Genomic DNA, 18,027 nt, shown 5'->3' with positions numbered 1-18,027 from the left:
AAATGTAAAAAGGTCAAAAGGAATCCCGAAATTCCTAAAAATAGGAGCGAAAATCCAAAAAATGGTATTTTTTAGAATTTTCCTCATTGGATCCACATTTCCATCGGGGCTGGGAAAATACTTTAGGGATAAATAGAGAACACATCAAGGTTTCCAGAGCTGCATTCCCTTTTGTTATTCCAAATTTGAGATTTTAGAACATGTGGTCAAAGTTGAAATTTTGGTAAAAGAAAATAAGTCAAATTCCGAAGGGCGTAGGGACGACATATTCGAAAAATAGGCCAAGTTTTTATATCAAAATGTTTTACTACACAAAAACATAAAATTGTTGTGGTCTTAAAGAACATTTTGTTTAAATAAAAAAAGAGTTAGTCACCTTTTCGAACAAAAAACAGCAAAAACCTACTATTTTTTAAATTTTGAAATTGAAAATCGTTTATTTTTAGATCCATAATAGATATAGATCTAAAATCTCTTATAGATAATTGGTAATTTAGTTGTCTAAGTAATAAAGAACATTTTAGTCCAATTGGCCCAAAAGTACGCCCTATATTTTTTAAAAAAGCAGACCAAGGTATGGCAAAATTTTAAAATTTAAATTTTGAAATACCTATAACTCGGAAATTGTAAGAGATTTTGCGAGACCTAGCCGACCGCTTTCCAAAAATATAAAAATGTTTGAAGTTGGATGGGAAACAGAAAAATGACTTTGAGCCCCCATTGCGCCGCCGCTGGAGCATTTGTAGGGTCCAGTTTAATAAGTTAAACTCCTTGTCTACGCCCTACTTAAATTTTATCCCAATAGGACCAGTCGTTTAGAAATGCCAGATTTATTTCCAAAAAAACAATTATTTATCACCACTGAGTAGTGCGAGAATTTGCCAGCTGATTTTGTTTAATCCATTTTATTGAAGGATGTATGTTTAAGAATGCTCTTTTTCATTTTAAAATAAATTGTAAGGAAGACATGTTCCGATTAAGTGTGTAATAAAATATATCCGTCAAATGGCCCCCAAGGCTCGGATGCCAGGCCACTACTCAGAAATTGTCCATGACTTTTTCACAGAGCTGTGTCTGTATCTCACCGATGATGCATTCGGTATCGGATTTGAGCTCAGGAATTGTTTCTGGTTTATTCGCATAAACCAGAAAGAAAAAAGTCGCACGGCGTTAAATCGCATGATCTTGGTGGCCAGGTGCCATCAGAATTTCTTGAGCTAATTTGTTCTGAAAATTGTTGCTGCAAAAATTTTTTGTTGTGGCAGTTGCTGAAACCACATGACGTCCAGATCCATGCCGTCCTATTGAGACCACAAGAACTCGGTTTTTTTAACAAACACAAACTACGAAGCCTTTTGCTTGTCAAAGTCTCAGGCGGGAATCGAACCCGCAACACTCAGATTGATAGCTTAGCACACTATTGTCTAGCCAATCATGGCACCCATGTTCCTGTAAACAATGCTGTTCACAATCACTGAAATTTCGAACACATCTTCAAAAAAGTAAGGCTCAATCACGCCGTCCGAACAAAATTCTCACCAGACAGTTGCTCGTTGTGGGTGCATTTGTTGCTCATGGTTGAGGAATATATGAGCCCCAAATTCGACAATTTTCTGTAGTCACGAAGTCATTGAGATGGAAATATGTTTCATCGGAGTAGGTGAATTTTTTGGAAAGAGTGCTTTATGAAATTTGAAGATGTTGGGAATGATGCCGAATTGATGTGTTCTTGTTTACAGCAGAAATGTTTTCAAGACACCGACCAGTACGCTGATGCACAGGAGTCTTACTGTCCATAACCGACACAGTTTCTTCAAATTGTTTGATCACTCTTCGAATGGTTGTCACATTAGGTGCACTTTCTCGACTGAAAATTCTTCGAAGATTGTGAGAGGTCTCATAACTTTCCAAATTTTTGTAATTGTTGTTCTTTCGTAAAGCGCTCCAATCGGAATAAACATATGTGACAGCTGCCAAATTTCAGCATTTCCACTTGCACAAAAAAAATTATACTCAATTTAAAAAGTGTACTCTTACTGAGATACGCTTTATTGATACTCCAACAGTAATCTGCCATCATATTTTCCTTGTTATTCCCTATACAATCCAAGATTTTCTGGAAACTAATCGAGATAGTCAATCATGTATGAATGTTATTTGGGGACTTTGGAAAGTTGACTTCAACAGACAGACATAGGACATAGCTATATCGTCTCCTCCGGCTATCAGCTATCAAACTATTTACTCAATTAGAGTTTATTAAAATTATAAAAATTCTACCTTTACCAAAATAACTCAGGTTGATATTACCGTTATCCTTAAAATACAGTTACCGAAATAACAGGAAATATCGTTAACGCTAAGCTAACGTTACCGGAATAATTGAAATTACCGTTACCTCTAAAACACCGTTACCGGAATAATCCAAATTAGCATTTCCCTTAACTTTTAACCTTTTCGAATCGGTAGCCAACCTTGGTATATACCAATCGTAGAGGAAAACATAGGCTTTAAGAAAATGAAATGTGTGACCGATTAAAATACAAGGTGAGAGAATGTCAAAATTGACCACCTCAGGATAGAAAATCTATGTAGAGATCGTAACTTGTACAAATATGAGCAGATTTCTATGAATGTAAATTTGTTATAAAGCAAGAGGGAAAGTAAAGAAATTTCTGTTTATTGCATTACGTTGCCTCTTATAGTTAAAAATCTCAATCCGAATAGTCTAAAATAATGGAAAATAATATACTTTATAACAAAGTTTCACTAACTGAAATTTGTCCAAATTTGTGCAAGTTACAGTTTCCTAACCAGAGGCGGTCAACTTTGACCACCTGTATCTCACCTCTAAAATTCGTTCATACATAATTTTTTAATTGCAGCAGTAGTTAAGAAGATCCCAGAATAATTGCAACATTTTTTCGATAGAACCCACGGTGCATTGTTTTTCTATGAGTGCTAGGTTTATTGAGGAGTAAATAGATTTGTGTGAGGATGTGTTTACATTTTTTTATATGGATTAATGTTGAGGATTTAGGTGTTTAGTGTTACCAGATCTAAGGGAAGTAGTTTAATTAATACCAGAAGAGAATTTATGTTTAAATTTAAATAATTTGTATATCTTTAAAATAAAAAAAACTAAGTTAAAATAAGAAACAATGCTAAATATGTCTGGTTAAAAAATTAAATTCGCCTTAAAATGTTTTTTTCACTGGTACATACTAACCAAAATTGAGGTCAGTTTAATATTTAAGGAGCTCATTAAATCTTTGTTGTATTTACTATAAATATTATTGTTTTTATACCCTGCACCAATAAGAAATTCCCTCCCCCCCAAACCGAAATGTTGTAATATAAAAAAGAAAAATGTAAAATAAATTTTAATTACACTAGTTTACAAGGTTTTTGCTCATGAATTGAAACATATGGGGATTTGTGTATTAAGGTCTTCTTACTTTGGAAAAAATATAAAAAAAATCCTGGACGTCAAACTTTTGAGATATTTATTAAAAACGAAACATATAAAAATGTACATTAAATTAGGACAAAAAAATTAAATGTGAAGTGTTTAGTCCTCTTTTTATAATTATTTTCATTTGTCTCCCTCACGACACTTCAACAGTAGTCTCGTAGCATATTCTGATCCCAAAAACCTTGATAATTCCTCTCGAAAAACTTCAAATCTTAATGGAAACGCTCTCCATGTTCGTCACTCATGTGTCCGAGGTTTTCCGGGAAAAAATTCACATGAGAATGTAAATAGTGAATTTTGAGGGATATAAATACACCCATCTGTTCAAAATTATGTAATAAATTCGCAACAATATCTCTGTAATTTTGACTTTTCTTATTCCCCAAAAATTCTTGAACAACAAGTTTAAAAGAATTCCATGCTGCATTTTCACCATCGGTTAATAGACACTCAAATTTGGTATCAACCAAAATTTTTCTTATTTGCGGACCCACAAATATCCCTTCATTTAGTTTAGCGTCAGAAAGACTCGAGAACACGCTGCATAAATATTGAAATGCTTGTTTTGTCTTATCTAAAGCTTTTACGAAATGATTTAATGTATGTAAATAAGCATTTTGCAGTGTTTGTGTTATAGGAAAACCTCGATTTGACTGAATAATTTTTCCGCAAATAAAACGAAAATGGTCTGGGTTTATTTTACACTTTCTAGAAGACATTTTAAAATAGTTTTTACTTTAGAAATTTGTATTTAACAGCGATTTATTAACGTTTATCTTCAGGAAAGACGTACTTTTAAACCGTATTTATTTTTTTCCCGTTCATTTTTTTTGGAATTTGTCAAAAGAATACAACTCTGAAAGTATCTAGCAGCTTCACCAGAGTGTTGAGTACCCAAAAACGATGTAAAGGCTTAATTACTACAATTCGGTACACTACAGTATGCATTAGTAGTACTCAGGACAGGTGAAAAATAAAAACCCATATATCTCAAAATTTTGACGTATAGGTGGGAAACAAAAAATGGTCAATTACAAGCGTCCCTAGCTCTTCTCAAAAATATAAGTTTCATTCCATGAGCAAAGAAAAATGTTTGATTTGTAAACTAGTGTTATCTTACTGCTACAAAATCCTCGTAAAACACAATCTGAACAAGTAAACGACATCAGAGAATACAGAAAATCGTACTGAGAGAATATGGATGATCTGTTTGGTTGTAATTTTGGATGACATTCATACATACATAATTATTGCCGCCTCAGTCTAATACTTGTGGCTACGCCCATAGCAAACGCTGTATGAAATTTTCTGTGAAAAACAAGTCTCATTGTGGTACAACTAAAATCTGGATTGATAACTATTTTTCCTAGAAATCACCACGAAAACAAAAATCTTCATTCAGAAAAATCGGATACTCAAACAAAGGAACGTATCTCCAACTACTATATTGCCTTCGGAATGACTTATTCGCGTCAATAGTTCTTCTGACCAAATAACTCAGAAGAACTATTGCTGTTGACATCAATCTAACAAAACTTAAACAAATAATTCTGAATGATCGAAAAGAAAAATCGCGGGAGATTGCTGACATCTTGAAGATATTAAGAGAGCTGTGATTTAACTCTTGTCAACTAAGATTTCGCTCTCATCGAGCTCTTGTCGGAGGCAAACAAATCCAGTGAGTAAGCAATAATTTCTGAAGATATTACAAACTTCTTCGGCCTTTCGACGATTGGTCTCGCATAACTATGACTTAAAAATGCGGGACTTTCTTAAATTTTTAGCTTTTACAATTTCGGATTATTCAACGTATTTTCCATTGTCAGCTATGATCTTTTCTCATCTTTCTTGCAACATATGGATTCCGATCCGAGAGAACTGCTCATCTTTTGCGTCCAAGAACGAATCAAGCTAATTTCGGATACTCTGTTCCAAAGTGAAGCGTATCCCAGAGAGAGCGTTCTACATCGATGGAAACAAATAGTGGTCGGACGGGGCAAGGTGAGGCAAAATTTCCCAACCACTACTTTCTAAATACTTTTTAAGAGGTATTGCAACATGTGGCCGAGCCGTGTCATAACGAAATATTATGGTTTCATGTCTGGCCACATATTCTGGTACTGATTTCCGTGTTAAGTTAGGTTTCCAGGCAGCCACGAAATGAGTCACGTGAGTCCAAGCAATGGTCCCTTTGTGTTACCAGAAAGTAAAAAAAAACAGAAAAAGAGGGACAGATAGAAGTGAAAAAAGAGAAGAAGAAGATGTCAGAGGAAAAAGAGAGGGAGGAGATTTAAAAAAAAGAAAAGTTGCGTGCCAATGAGTCGGCGAATAATTGGGTTACTCTAAAGAGATCCCCATGTCTGGTCTTTTTAACCAATTACTTCTCCTTATAAAGGTATTAATGCCCTCAAGCCTCATATTCGAGAGCTCAGAAAGACTATTTAGGGAACGATGTCCCAGAAACCTTAGGCGTAGATCTCCTAATGCCGGACAGTGACAAAGAAGATGAAAAATAGTCTCATCCTCCTCGTTTTGACAACTTCTGCAGAAGTCGTGGTATGGCAAGCCAAGTCTCCTAGAGTGTTTACCAAAGGTGCAGTGTCCGGTCATGACCGCCACTAATTTAACAATTGTGAGCATGTAAAGCCAAGAAGATATGTTGTTCGTCCCCTATTCAGTCGGGGCCATATCGTTCTGGTTATAGTGCATGTCGTTCACATCCCCATCTTGTTTGAGCGAGCTCATAGTAGAAGTTACTAATTTGTAGCTTGCATTTGGATAACGGAATCTCACATAGGAAATCTATGTCTCCGTCAGGTAACATGGCGCCTTTTTTCGCCAAATCATCAGTAACACAGTTGCCCGTAGTAACTCCATGTCCCCGTAGCCACTTGAGTACGATTGTTGAAGGTCTCGCCATCCTGTTTAAGGATGCCCGGTATTCCTGGACTAAATTAGATGTTTTGTATACACATGTTAGAGATTTTATTGCGGCCTGACTGTCAGTATATATATACGAATATCCCTGCCTGATATCTTGTTATAACTGAGCCAGTTAACCGCCCGTTTGATGGCCGATATTTCAGCCTGAATAATGCTACATTCATTTGGATGTCTAAAAGATAACCAAATGTTGAATTCCCGAATGTAGACACCGTCCGTATAGACTGAGAGACCAGTTGTGTCATGTAAAGGTCCGTCCATTACATCCGTATCATACGGAATTGAGAAATCGAAATTCCCCGCCATGAAGGGCCTAGAAATGCAGTAATCGATATTATCCGGAAGAGTCTGAATACTACCTATTATGCTGGCGTGACCGTATGGAGCATGTTTCCAGGCCCCAATCGCGTTTAGCCTAAAGGCAGAAGTAAATGCCATTTTTCTTGCCATTAGATCCACGAGGATCCAGTTAAATATAGTAAGGAGCTACTTTTTCCCCGTGATAGTCTGGTCCAATTTTAGCAGCTCATAATAGATAGGACCATTTAGGTCCCACCAAATACAAAGCATTACCATAACGCTTGGATATTTGGCTTTGGTGCCAATTAGACTGGTTGGTCGAGCTTGAGGTACGATCTTAGACTTAGTCGGGTTGTCGTAATGGCTCCATTTTTCATCGCAAGTAATGATTTGAAGCAAAAACGATTCTCTTTTTAGCGTTCAAGCATCATGCAAAATCGTCATTCAAGGTGACTCGGCTTCAATTCGTATGGCAGCCAATTCTCCTGCTTTTGGATGAATGCTGCAGCTCGCAAACGTTTTGAAATTGCTGCTTGAGTAACTCTGCAGGTTCATGTTATTTTGCAGGAGTTTTACATGAATCTTCTTGAAGTAATGCCTCCAATACTTGGTCTTCAAACTTTTTTCCTGCCCAGGGCGAACTTTGTCTTCCGTGTCAAAATCACCACTTCTGAACAGCAAAAACCGTTTATCGCATGTTGAAACAGATGGAACACATTCAATGTACTCCATCGGTAAGCAATGTAAGCAATCGGTGTGCTTCAGCGTCACTTTTTTCAAATTTAAGAAGTAAAGAAAAACTTCCCGCTTATGACGATTCTTTGGTACAAAATTTATCAGCTGGCAACACATCATGCGTCACTCTGACTATAATTGTTCCTAAAGCCACAGGGTAACCAACCACATAGGAATGTCGTTTTTGTCCTACAATGAATTTCATGTTGTTTCGCTAAAGAAAAACGAGGGGGCAAATGAATCAGTTGGTCACAAATTACATGATACGGACAAATACGACCAGGTAGCAATCAATTTTATAACATTTACATAGATATATTGTCATCGTTCATTGTTGCTCTGATTCATAGTTCAACATCAACGATAGAAATGATTTCGTCCATTCTATTCTGCATTTCATCATCAGTTTTATTTTTAGTTCGACTACAATTTCGACATCTTTACCAACAATCAACAACGGTCTCTGAATTTTTTCCATACTACATTTATGTAGAAAAAGCTTTAGTATTCACTTTTAGCTCTAGTATTCACTTATACCTTTTAACTCTAACGTTTAGAAGTTGTCTTCTCATGACAACTTGTGGTGGTGGTGGCATGTGAATTACATGTTGTGGTTAACAGCAACACATATTACACATATTTCTACATCGTTATGTATCCATGTATTCCAATGTCTGTTGTCTGTTTGTGTGTGGCATAGTTAAGTCCTTTGGTCTTGTTTAGTTACCACTATCTAAGGTATTCATGAAGTTGTATGCATGTAAGTATGTCCTTCCATAGATGTTGGAGTATTTATATTGTATACGTATGTAATACCCTATTTAAGTAGGGGATTTAGGATGACCGGTCAACAGTAAAAGTGTGTGTTGAGAACAAACACACTCACAAGTGTACTTACCTTCTAGACATTCAGGTATTAATGCGAATGTATTTGTATGTTTGAACTTGTGTAACTTTTGGTGTCGGTGGGAGTTCGACTAAATCTGTTTATACATTCAGTAGCGCTAGTGTATGAAAGCTTAATAAGGATGCAATTTCCAGATAAATTCTTTGGAAACTGAGAGTCTTCGTAAGACCTTTCAATTAGGTTAGTATTTGTGGAACATTAATTGTCCTGATAAAGTCAAATATATCAAGGATGTTGCTAAAGCGAAACAAAGCATTTTAGATCAGGAACATATGTACATGACAAAGGCTTTCAACATCCATTCTTCAATCAATGATCTTCATATTGAAATATTGATTAGATCTAACCAGTATCATTAAGGTTAGGTTGTAAGAATGACTGCGAACTTAAAGCCAAAAATATTCTATTAGGATTCCCTTATCTTCAAAATTAACTTTATCTCATAATATTTTCATATGCATACAGTGTTACGATATGTCAAGTTTTCTCTTTTTGGCCACATTGCTCATATGATTTGAAACCATTTGTTTAGTTTCTCTGGGGATATGTAAAGTGCCTGGTCTATGCAGATTAGAGATGCTAATCGGGACTGATTTCTGAAAATCCCGGGGATCGGTATTTGCTAAAGAATTCTGAAACCCCGAGTCGGGAAATCTGAAATCCCGAAAATTATAAGAAAGAAACGTATAATTATGTCTTTACAATTGAAAGTAAATTTTTATACCCTTCACCTTCGTGAGAAGGGTATATATAAGTTTGTCATTCCGTTTGTAATTTCTACATTTTTCATTTCCGACCCTATTCTGGATCCTTATAGATAGCGGAGTCGATTAAACCATGTCCGTCTGTCTGTCTATTGAAATTAATTTTCTGAAGACCCCAGATATCTTCGAGATCCAAATCTTCAATCCGAGATCCAAATCTTCAACCGGGACAACCTCGATTTTTTACCTATTTTTGATCTATATATGGATTACTAAGTCATTATATAGACAATATGGATTTCTAATGATAGATACATATTTCAAAGTCCATTGCAACGATGTAGATAAGGCTATAGTAAGTTGGACCTACAATGGGTCAAAATCGGGAAAAATATTATTTAACCCGAATTTTTTTTTATCAAAAAATTTGTTTGTCATAAATTTTAAAAAAAAAAAAAAAATTAAAAAATTTAAAATTTTTTTTAAAAAAATTTGTAAAAAACTTTCTTTTAAAAAAAATTAAAAAATAATTTCGAAAAAAAAAATTTTGAAAAACAATTAAAAAAAAAAAATTTGGTTTACCTAAAAATATTTAAAAAAATTTATTTTAAAGTATAATTTGGTGAAGGGAATATAATATTCGGCATAGCCGAATATAGATCTCTTGTTTATTTAGCAATCAATTTTTATTAGACACTAAAAATCATACTATTGCATCTATGGTTTCGTCTGCCATTCTGGAACGAATTTTGTTTCCGACATATGCTGCTGCCGAAAATCATTTTTCATATTAAATATCTCTCATTGGCAAACCCGTTTGCAAATACTTATAACAAATCTGCAAGTATTTTCCACCTGTTCCTTCAGAAATAAAGTAATCTATTTCTTTAGCAAGTTGCAAATCTACATTATAGCTTGGCTTCGTTATTGTTATTCGGGTTTTTTACATTTATTAATAATATCTTTTAGCCTTTGAGCAATCGAAATATTTTCATTTTGTTCGATCTCCTCATCTGACATGAAATCCATTTCGTTTGAAGAGGATTTAAATTAAGTTTTGTTAGATAACTTACAAAAAAAGGTGAAAAATTGATTTTCCAGAGCCCCACTGTAAGAAAATCAAAAATACCGCTTTCCTTTATTTACTATGTTGTAGCAGGAGTTGAGCTTAACAACTTTGCTGAACATCACTTTGCGATATTGGGGCATGTAGAATGACAAAATGCATGAAAAAGGCACACAAAAATGACAATTTCCCCTATTTATTTATGAAAAACGGGATTTGGAAAATCCCGGGATTTAAAATTAAAAAATACCGGGCTTCGGAATTCAGAAAATCCCGAAAACTCCGGGATTTTCGAGAACGGGATTCCCCGTTTGGCATCTATAATGCAGATATACCAACAACGGTAGAGTAACGATAACAGATGCTGCCTTGGCAGGGTGAAATAAAGTGGAACAGGTGACTGTGAGATCACTACTTGATAATGTCTATCACCTTATCTGGTCAACCGGTTTTTTCATCTTTGTAAACTCTAACGGTTTCGGTTTTCTTTAACATTTCGGTTTTTTGAAAAACCGGTTTTTGTAAGACGGTTAATCGGTTTTAATGAAATGTATTTCCAAAGCTCATTTAAACATATTTTTGAAAAACTTTGACACCATTTTTAAAAATTTCGATTAATTTTATAGAAAATTTTAGCATTTGACAATATTTCGTAAAATATATAAAATAATTGCCTTAAGAATTCAAAAATTTTAAATTAGCGTATTTTTCATATTGAATAAAAATTTAATATAAACCGGTTAACCGATTTTTTGAAGACAAAAACCGAAACCGGATAATCGGTTTTTTTTAAACATAAAAATCAAAACCGGTTTTTTCAAAAACACATCTTTTCGGTTAAACCGGAAACCGGTTTTTTAATTTTGCCGGTTTTTTGGACACTCTACTCTGGGTGCAATCCTTCACAATGGTAATGGTGGAGGCCTATAGGTGTCCATCCAGCTTACCGGAGATCTGGTTGGGTAAATGCGCATTCTAGGTATCTTTGGAAATGATCCTAATATTGCAGTATCAGACTATATGTCAATCACTCTGGTGTTATATACAGCGTTGCCACTCATAAAATATTTTTCCTACCAAATTTCTAATTAAAAACTACCAAAACCTACCAAATTTATAATATTTGAGTAATGCTATATGCATTCGTTTCAAAATTAATAGTTAACTTAAAATTATATTATTGCTGCTATAAAATTACCCACACAGAGAAACCAAATTCGTGATGGCAACCGAATTTGTTGCCAATCGAATGATTCTACCTTAGTAACCGAATTTTACAATTGTGGGTAAAAAATTTTAGAAGGAGTAACAAAAATTTGGTTATTTCAACCGAATTTCTTCTTTATTAACTGACTTTCTGTTTCGAAAAATTCTATGTGTGCAACCGAATCATTCGATTGGTAACAAATTCGGTTGCTACTACGAATCTGTTTTCTCTGTGCAGAGGAAGAAAGTTATTTAATAACACTACAATCATAAATATGTTAAAATCGTTCAGTTTTCGAGATTTTATTTTTGAGTCGATTTAACGTTGTCCTTCCGTACGTCTGTCTGGCTGGTTGTCCATGTATTTCACATAGCCCCCATATAAATGTCCTCCAGAAATAAGACATTATCCGTCAAAAATGCTTGATTTATATAGATATTAAATAACATTTTTACAAATAAATTACACCTAAAAATTCAATTCATAATTGACCATAGCTCCCATATAAGGCCCTCTTCCGAAAATTACTTAAACGAGCATAAAACTCCTAAACGTGTTGGTATCCCGAACAAATTCAACACAAATAAGTTTCATATAGAGATAAATTACGCGTCCTAATTTCCATATTTGGACATTTAAAGTGTCAGATGAAACTGAAATATTGAAGCAGAGTTTAACAAATAAATAAATACACATTTAACTGACTAAACTAAATGTTTAAGAAAATGCTATCTTCATATTTTGCAAATATGTAGTTTTATTATTTTGGCTTAACATAAGTAGTTTTTTCGTTATTATTTTAATTATTTTGTTCTAAAAAATACTTATGTATTCAGAAATATCGTAGCCTACCAAAATACGACAAATATCGGAACAAACCAACCAAACTACCAAAAGCCAATTTGTTAACTTGAAACTACCAATTTTGGACTCAATTGGACCAAAGCGGCAACGCTGGTTATATATGAAGTTTAAGGTCCTTATACCTGAAATGGATGAGTGGTTAAATTATACATGGTGGCAGAATAATGTCGATCAAATGTGGTTTACTGATGGTTCCAAACAGACTAATGGTGACACTGGGACTGATATTTACTGGGACTGTCTATATCGGATAGCCAAGCTGCTCTGTCATATAAAGTAAGGTCTGGTTTTGTTATGAACTGCTGGACATCATTGAATGAACTCGGCATGAACAATGAACTCACCTTGTGCTGGGTACATAGTCATGAGGGCCACGCTGGTAATGAACGTGCTGATTGCTTGGCCAATAAGGGTGCCCGAACAGTTCTGAACTGTTCTTTGGCATCCCATCGTGGATACACTATGGAGCGAATTCGTTCTTGGATTGAATCGGTATACTCCCGATTTTGGGGCAATTTACCAGGACTAAGGCATTCCAAAAGGTTCACTACTCTGTCCAAACGTAGGTCTCAATTGTTTCTCACTCTCGGAAAGGGTGAATTGAGATTACTTACTGGTTTATGCACGGGACACTGTGGTTTTAGGTATCATAAATTTATAATAGGTAATATTGCGAATGAACAGTGTAGGTTTTGTGAACTTCAAGCTGAAACCTCTGAACATATTCTATGCGACTGCCCAATACTTGCACTATACAGAACAAAATGGCTCGGAAGGTCCTTTATGGCCCAGGAGAATTTAATTGATCTCTCACCAAATAGAATAATTGGCTTCATTCGCAGCCAAAATCTGTTATGATGAAACTTTAAGGATGCACAAAAGACCCAAAGGGTTCGGAGTGAGGCCTCGCAAATAATAATAACGATCGAGCACTTGGACAGACGGACATGGCTATATTGACTTCGCTATCTATAACGATCCACAATATATATGTATACTTTGTGGGGTCGCAAATGAAAAATGTAGAAATTACAAACGGAATGACAAACTTATATATACCCTTGCCACTCATGGCGAAGGCTATAAAAAACTCTTTCCAAGACCAAGAACGAATCAAGCCAATATCGGATACTCTGTTCCAAAGTGAAGCGTATCCCAGATAGAATGTCCTGCATCGATCGAAACATATAGTAGTCGGACGGTGCAATTTCTGGACTATAAGGCGGGTCTGGCAAAACTTCCCAACCACTTCATTCTAAATTGTTTTTAACAGGTATTACAACATGTGGCCGTGCGTTGTCATGATGGAATATAACAGTTTCATGTCTGGCCAATTCTCTCTTCAAACAAATTAGTTGCGTTCGGTACAGGTTCTCTGTGATGGTCTGTCCAGATTGCTCTCACCAAATACATAGTATTACTTTAGCGCCATGGATATTTGGCTTTGGTGTCGATTCTGCTGGTTGGCCGGGCTTCACGTACGATCCCTTACTTTTCCAATGAATCCATTTGTCATCGCAAGTAATCATTCGGTGCAAAAACGATTTTCTTTTATAGCGTTCAAGCATCATTTGGGACATGCAAGATCGTCTTTCAAGGTCTCTCGGTTTCAGTTCGTATGGTACCCAATTTCCCTGCTTTTGGATGAATCCTGCTGCTCGCAAACGTTTTGATTTTGCTGCTTGAGTAGCTCCCAATAATTTTGCAATCTCTTCTTGGTTTGCCAATAATCTTCATGATGTCTCCAATTCTTGGTTTTCAAACTTTTTTGGCTGACCTGTACGATCTTTGTCTTCCGTGTCAAAATCACCACTTCTGAAACGCACAAACTATCTCTCGCACGTTGAAACCTATGGAACACATTCACTATTTTTCAAGTTAAAGAAGTAAATCAAAACTTCCCGTATATGACGCTTTGTTGGCACAAAATTCGACATTTTCGAAGCAACCAACTTTATTGTAAATCTTTTAAGTCATACACCCAATACGATGCAGATACAGTGTTTGATTCGGGTGGTAGTTCGGTTTTATGTGAAAGTTCGGTTTCATGCACTCGGTTATCACAAAACAGTTACCTATTTGCGGCAAAGGCAATTGATGCTCCAATTGCGATCGGCATCCATGTATGCCCATAGTAAACCATTACATTGTTAACAGCAACAATCTGTCATCACATAGTATGGATCTAACCTTACGTGGCCAGAGTTTTCTCCTCATTGTTTCCACCTCTCAATGCCTGCTCACCTGCTTCATTCTACATTTTTTTTACAAGTAACTACTTGGCGCTTATTGAGTGACCTTTTTACAAACGAGATTAAATGTTACTTAAGCATTTAGTAGGCATGTTGGTGCCTTTTGTTTTATCCACCTGACTTTTTATGTTCTTATGCTACATAAAGATTATTCATTTTCTTCTGCTGGGTTTTGGCAAATGGACTGCTGTTTTTTTGTGCGGTTTTAAAATCAAATTTTTTGTAAACAATGGAATTTGTATGAACTTTGTTTTCTGTGTGGTTTAATCATGCTGTCAATAGTGTTGTTGTTTTGATGTCATACAAATTATTTGTTTGAGTAACGTTGATTTTTTCTCTTTCCCAAAATTTAAAATTTCTTTACATACAAAGTATTCTTTTGTTGCATTTTGTCCAGAATACTCTTACAGTGCACATAGTGATTTCTGGAGATTGGAAAATGAAACATTTTTGTGACAAGATTTTCACTTTTACGAAAACAAAAAACCATGTTTATCGATTATGTGAAATGTAAATTGGAAAGGATGAAAGGTAGTTGCTACAAACATTTGTGTGATTGCAGTAATGAGTGTAAAAATAGCACAAATAAAAATTAGATTAAAATTCTATTGTATTTGAGCGTTCAATTGCAATTAACTTTTTATTCAACTTTGAAATCGACAAATTTCTTTTTTCTCTAAATTCGAGTAAGACTGTTTGTCTATAGTTAGACATAGAAAATCGACCTTAAAAAAAGGTATCTCGATTATTCCAAAGATTTTCCTTAAATATGAGCCATTGCACTATATAAACAATTTGTTATTAAATATAAAAAATTTGTTGAAAATAAATCTAAATAAATAAAAAAAATTTATGTAATATGTAATAAAATCTTTATTTGTTAACAAAACTAAATAAAATTTTCAACGTTTTTTTAAATTTGTCATTTGAAATAACAAAGTGTAAAAAAACTTGTTAAAATGTCAAAAGGGAAACCCGCAATTCCTAAAAATGTGAGCGAAAATCCCAAAAAATTTATTATTTACATATTTTCCGTTTTCTGATACCAGCTTTGGGATTTTAGAACATGTGGACCAAAGTTGAAATTTTTATAAAAAAAAAATTAGGTAAAATTCCGAAGGGCTGCCCCTACGCCCTTCGGAATTTTACCTAATTTTTATTTGAAAAATAGGACACGTTTTTATACCAAAAGGTTCTCCATAAAGATACTTTACAGAAAAACATAAAATTGTTATATCGAGGGACTATATTCAAAACCCCCTATCTTTGATTTTCACGAAAATTACTTTTTGATGGTAAAATGTTTTATTAGCTATTTCTCTATGTTATACAATTAATTTTTTCCGAATGCAAAAGCATCTATCTTTTCAAATAATAATAATTGCTTCTTGATATTCATGTTTTCTTACTAATTTTTGCATGCTGAACATAAATGTACCATTTTTTAATCATTTATCATATAGCGAATGCCGATTCTGAATTGAATTACCATGAATAGATTGTACATTTTTGTTTTTGGAAAATATAATGTCCATGGCATAAAAATAAATGGTTAAAGTTGGAGTTTGCTTAAAAATTTTTTATTAAAAATTAAATTTTACTATAATTTACACCACTCAAAGTGCAAAAAAAACTTAAAAAAGCAAAAAAAAAAAAAACATTTTTTCTATAACTTTTTGTTTCTGTCTATGTTGTACTAGCTGACCCGCTGCGCTTCGCCACCCCAATTAGAAGAAAGAAATAGTACTATTAAGTCTCCCGCTCACTCGGGTTCATATAATCTTTATTTCATGTTTCTAAATTCATTGGTGAAGAAATTACTAAAAGTACCATTCGAATAAAGAAATTGTACCAAAAAGTGTACCCCTAGAATCCTAACTCACTTAGGACCATATATGTTTAATTTCATGTTTCTAAGTCCATTGTTATAGAAATTTCAAAAAAGTACCATTAGATTAATAAAAAAATATCATGAAGTATCCCCTTGAATTTTCACTCACTTAGGACCATATATACTTGTAGTTTCCCACTCACTTGGGTTCATATATGCTTAATTTCATGTTTCTAAGTCCATTGTTATAGAAAATTCAAAAAAGTAACATTAGAATATAGAAAAAGTACCAGAAGGTCCACACTTGTGGTTTCCCATTCACTCGGTTCCATATAAGTTTTATTTCAGGTTTCTAGGTTCATTGGTGAAGAAATTAAAAAAAGTACCATTAGAATAAATAAAAAGTACCAAAAAGAATTCTCACTCACTTAGGACCATATATGCTTAATTTCATGTTTCTAAGTCCATTGTCATATAAAATTGAAAAAGTACTATTAGATAATTAAAAAAGTACCTATAGTTCAGTTCTCACATTTTGGTACCTAAATATTATACCCTATTCCTAACACTAACTTCACTCAGATACATATCAGCTAACTTTAATGTCGATAACTGAAATAATTTAAAATGTTAAAAAAGTACCATAACAACCTGTTAGTTAATTTTTATATGAATCCAGGAACCAACGTTAAAAAAATTATCAAAATTGGCTTAATAATTTCAAATATAATGTATTTTCCCGATTTCATCCCCATTGAGGTGGTAAAATTTTATTCAAATAAATTTCTGTAACGTGGTGGGAGCTCATAATAAAATATTCGTATGTCTATGTCAAATTATAGAAAAACATATTTTATGAAAAAGTATCAAAAATAAACACGATTTTTATCCCATAAGGGTTCGAATTTCCAAAAAGTACCAAACTTATGTTTTTTTATTTTTTGATAAGTAAAGAATGCGATTTAAATTTTGTTTCTATGTTTATTGATTTAAAAGATACATAGGGTGCCAAAAAAGTACCAAAATACAGTTTTTACCCGTTTTCTCCCCTAAAAAGTTCGAATTTGGAAAAAGTACTAAACACCTGTCAGCTTATTTTTTAAATGGAGTAACATGCAATTTCAAGTTTTTTTGTATCTTTATTAGTTTTGAAGATATTAGATTACCGGATTTACCCGTTTTTACCCTTTTTTACCCCCTAAACGTTCGAATTTACAAAAATCCCTTCTTAGTGGATCGTTTTGGGGAGGGAGGAACCCACAGTTAAAATTTCATGATTTTGGCTTCAGTCGTTTGGGCTGTGGGATGATGAATCAGTCAGTCAGTAACGTTACTCTTTTATATATATAGATTATTAGCAGTTATCTTAAATAAATCACGTTAAAAACTGACAGATTGCATAAATGTAATCAAAATAATTAAATTTTATTAACACGCAAAATCCTCTATCTTATCATTTTCAAACATACATATTGAATGAAGAAAAACCCTCTACATCTCATAAAGTCCTTATAAAGTCCCCACTAATGCAAAATTTTAAAAACCAATTACATGTGAGATTCAGTAGATGCTTTAAAAAAATATTGTAGTATATGGCCCACAAACATATATATGTTTACTGTAACCATATATATGGTTGAGACAATCATGTGAATCGTAAGTTAACCATATTATGGTTACCACAATCATGTAAATGGTTACTGTGACTATAATATAGTTAAAAAACTTAAAACACTATATAAA

Source organism: Calliphora vicina, chromosome 5 (assembly GCF_958450345.1).
Source record: "Calliphora vicina chromosome 5, idCalVici1.1, whole genome shotgun sequence".
NCBI classification, from domain to species: Eukaryota; Metazoa; Arthropoda; class Insecta; order Diptera; family Calliphoridae; genus Calliphora; species Calliphora vicina.
This window is presented reverse-complemented; position numbering follows the sequence as displayed.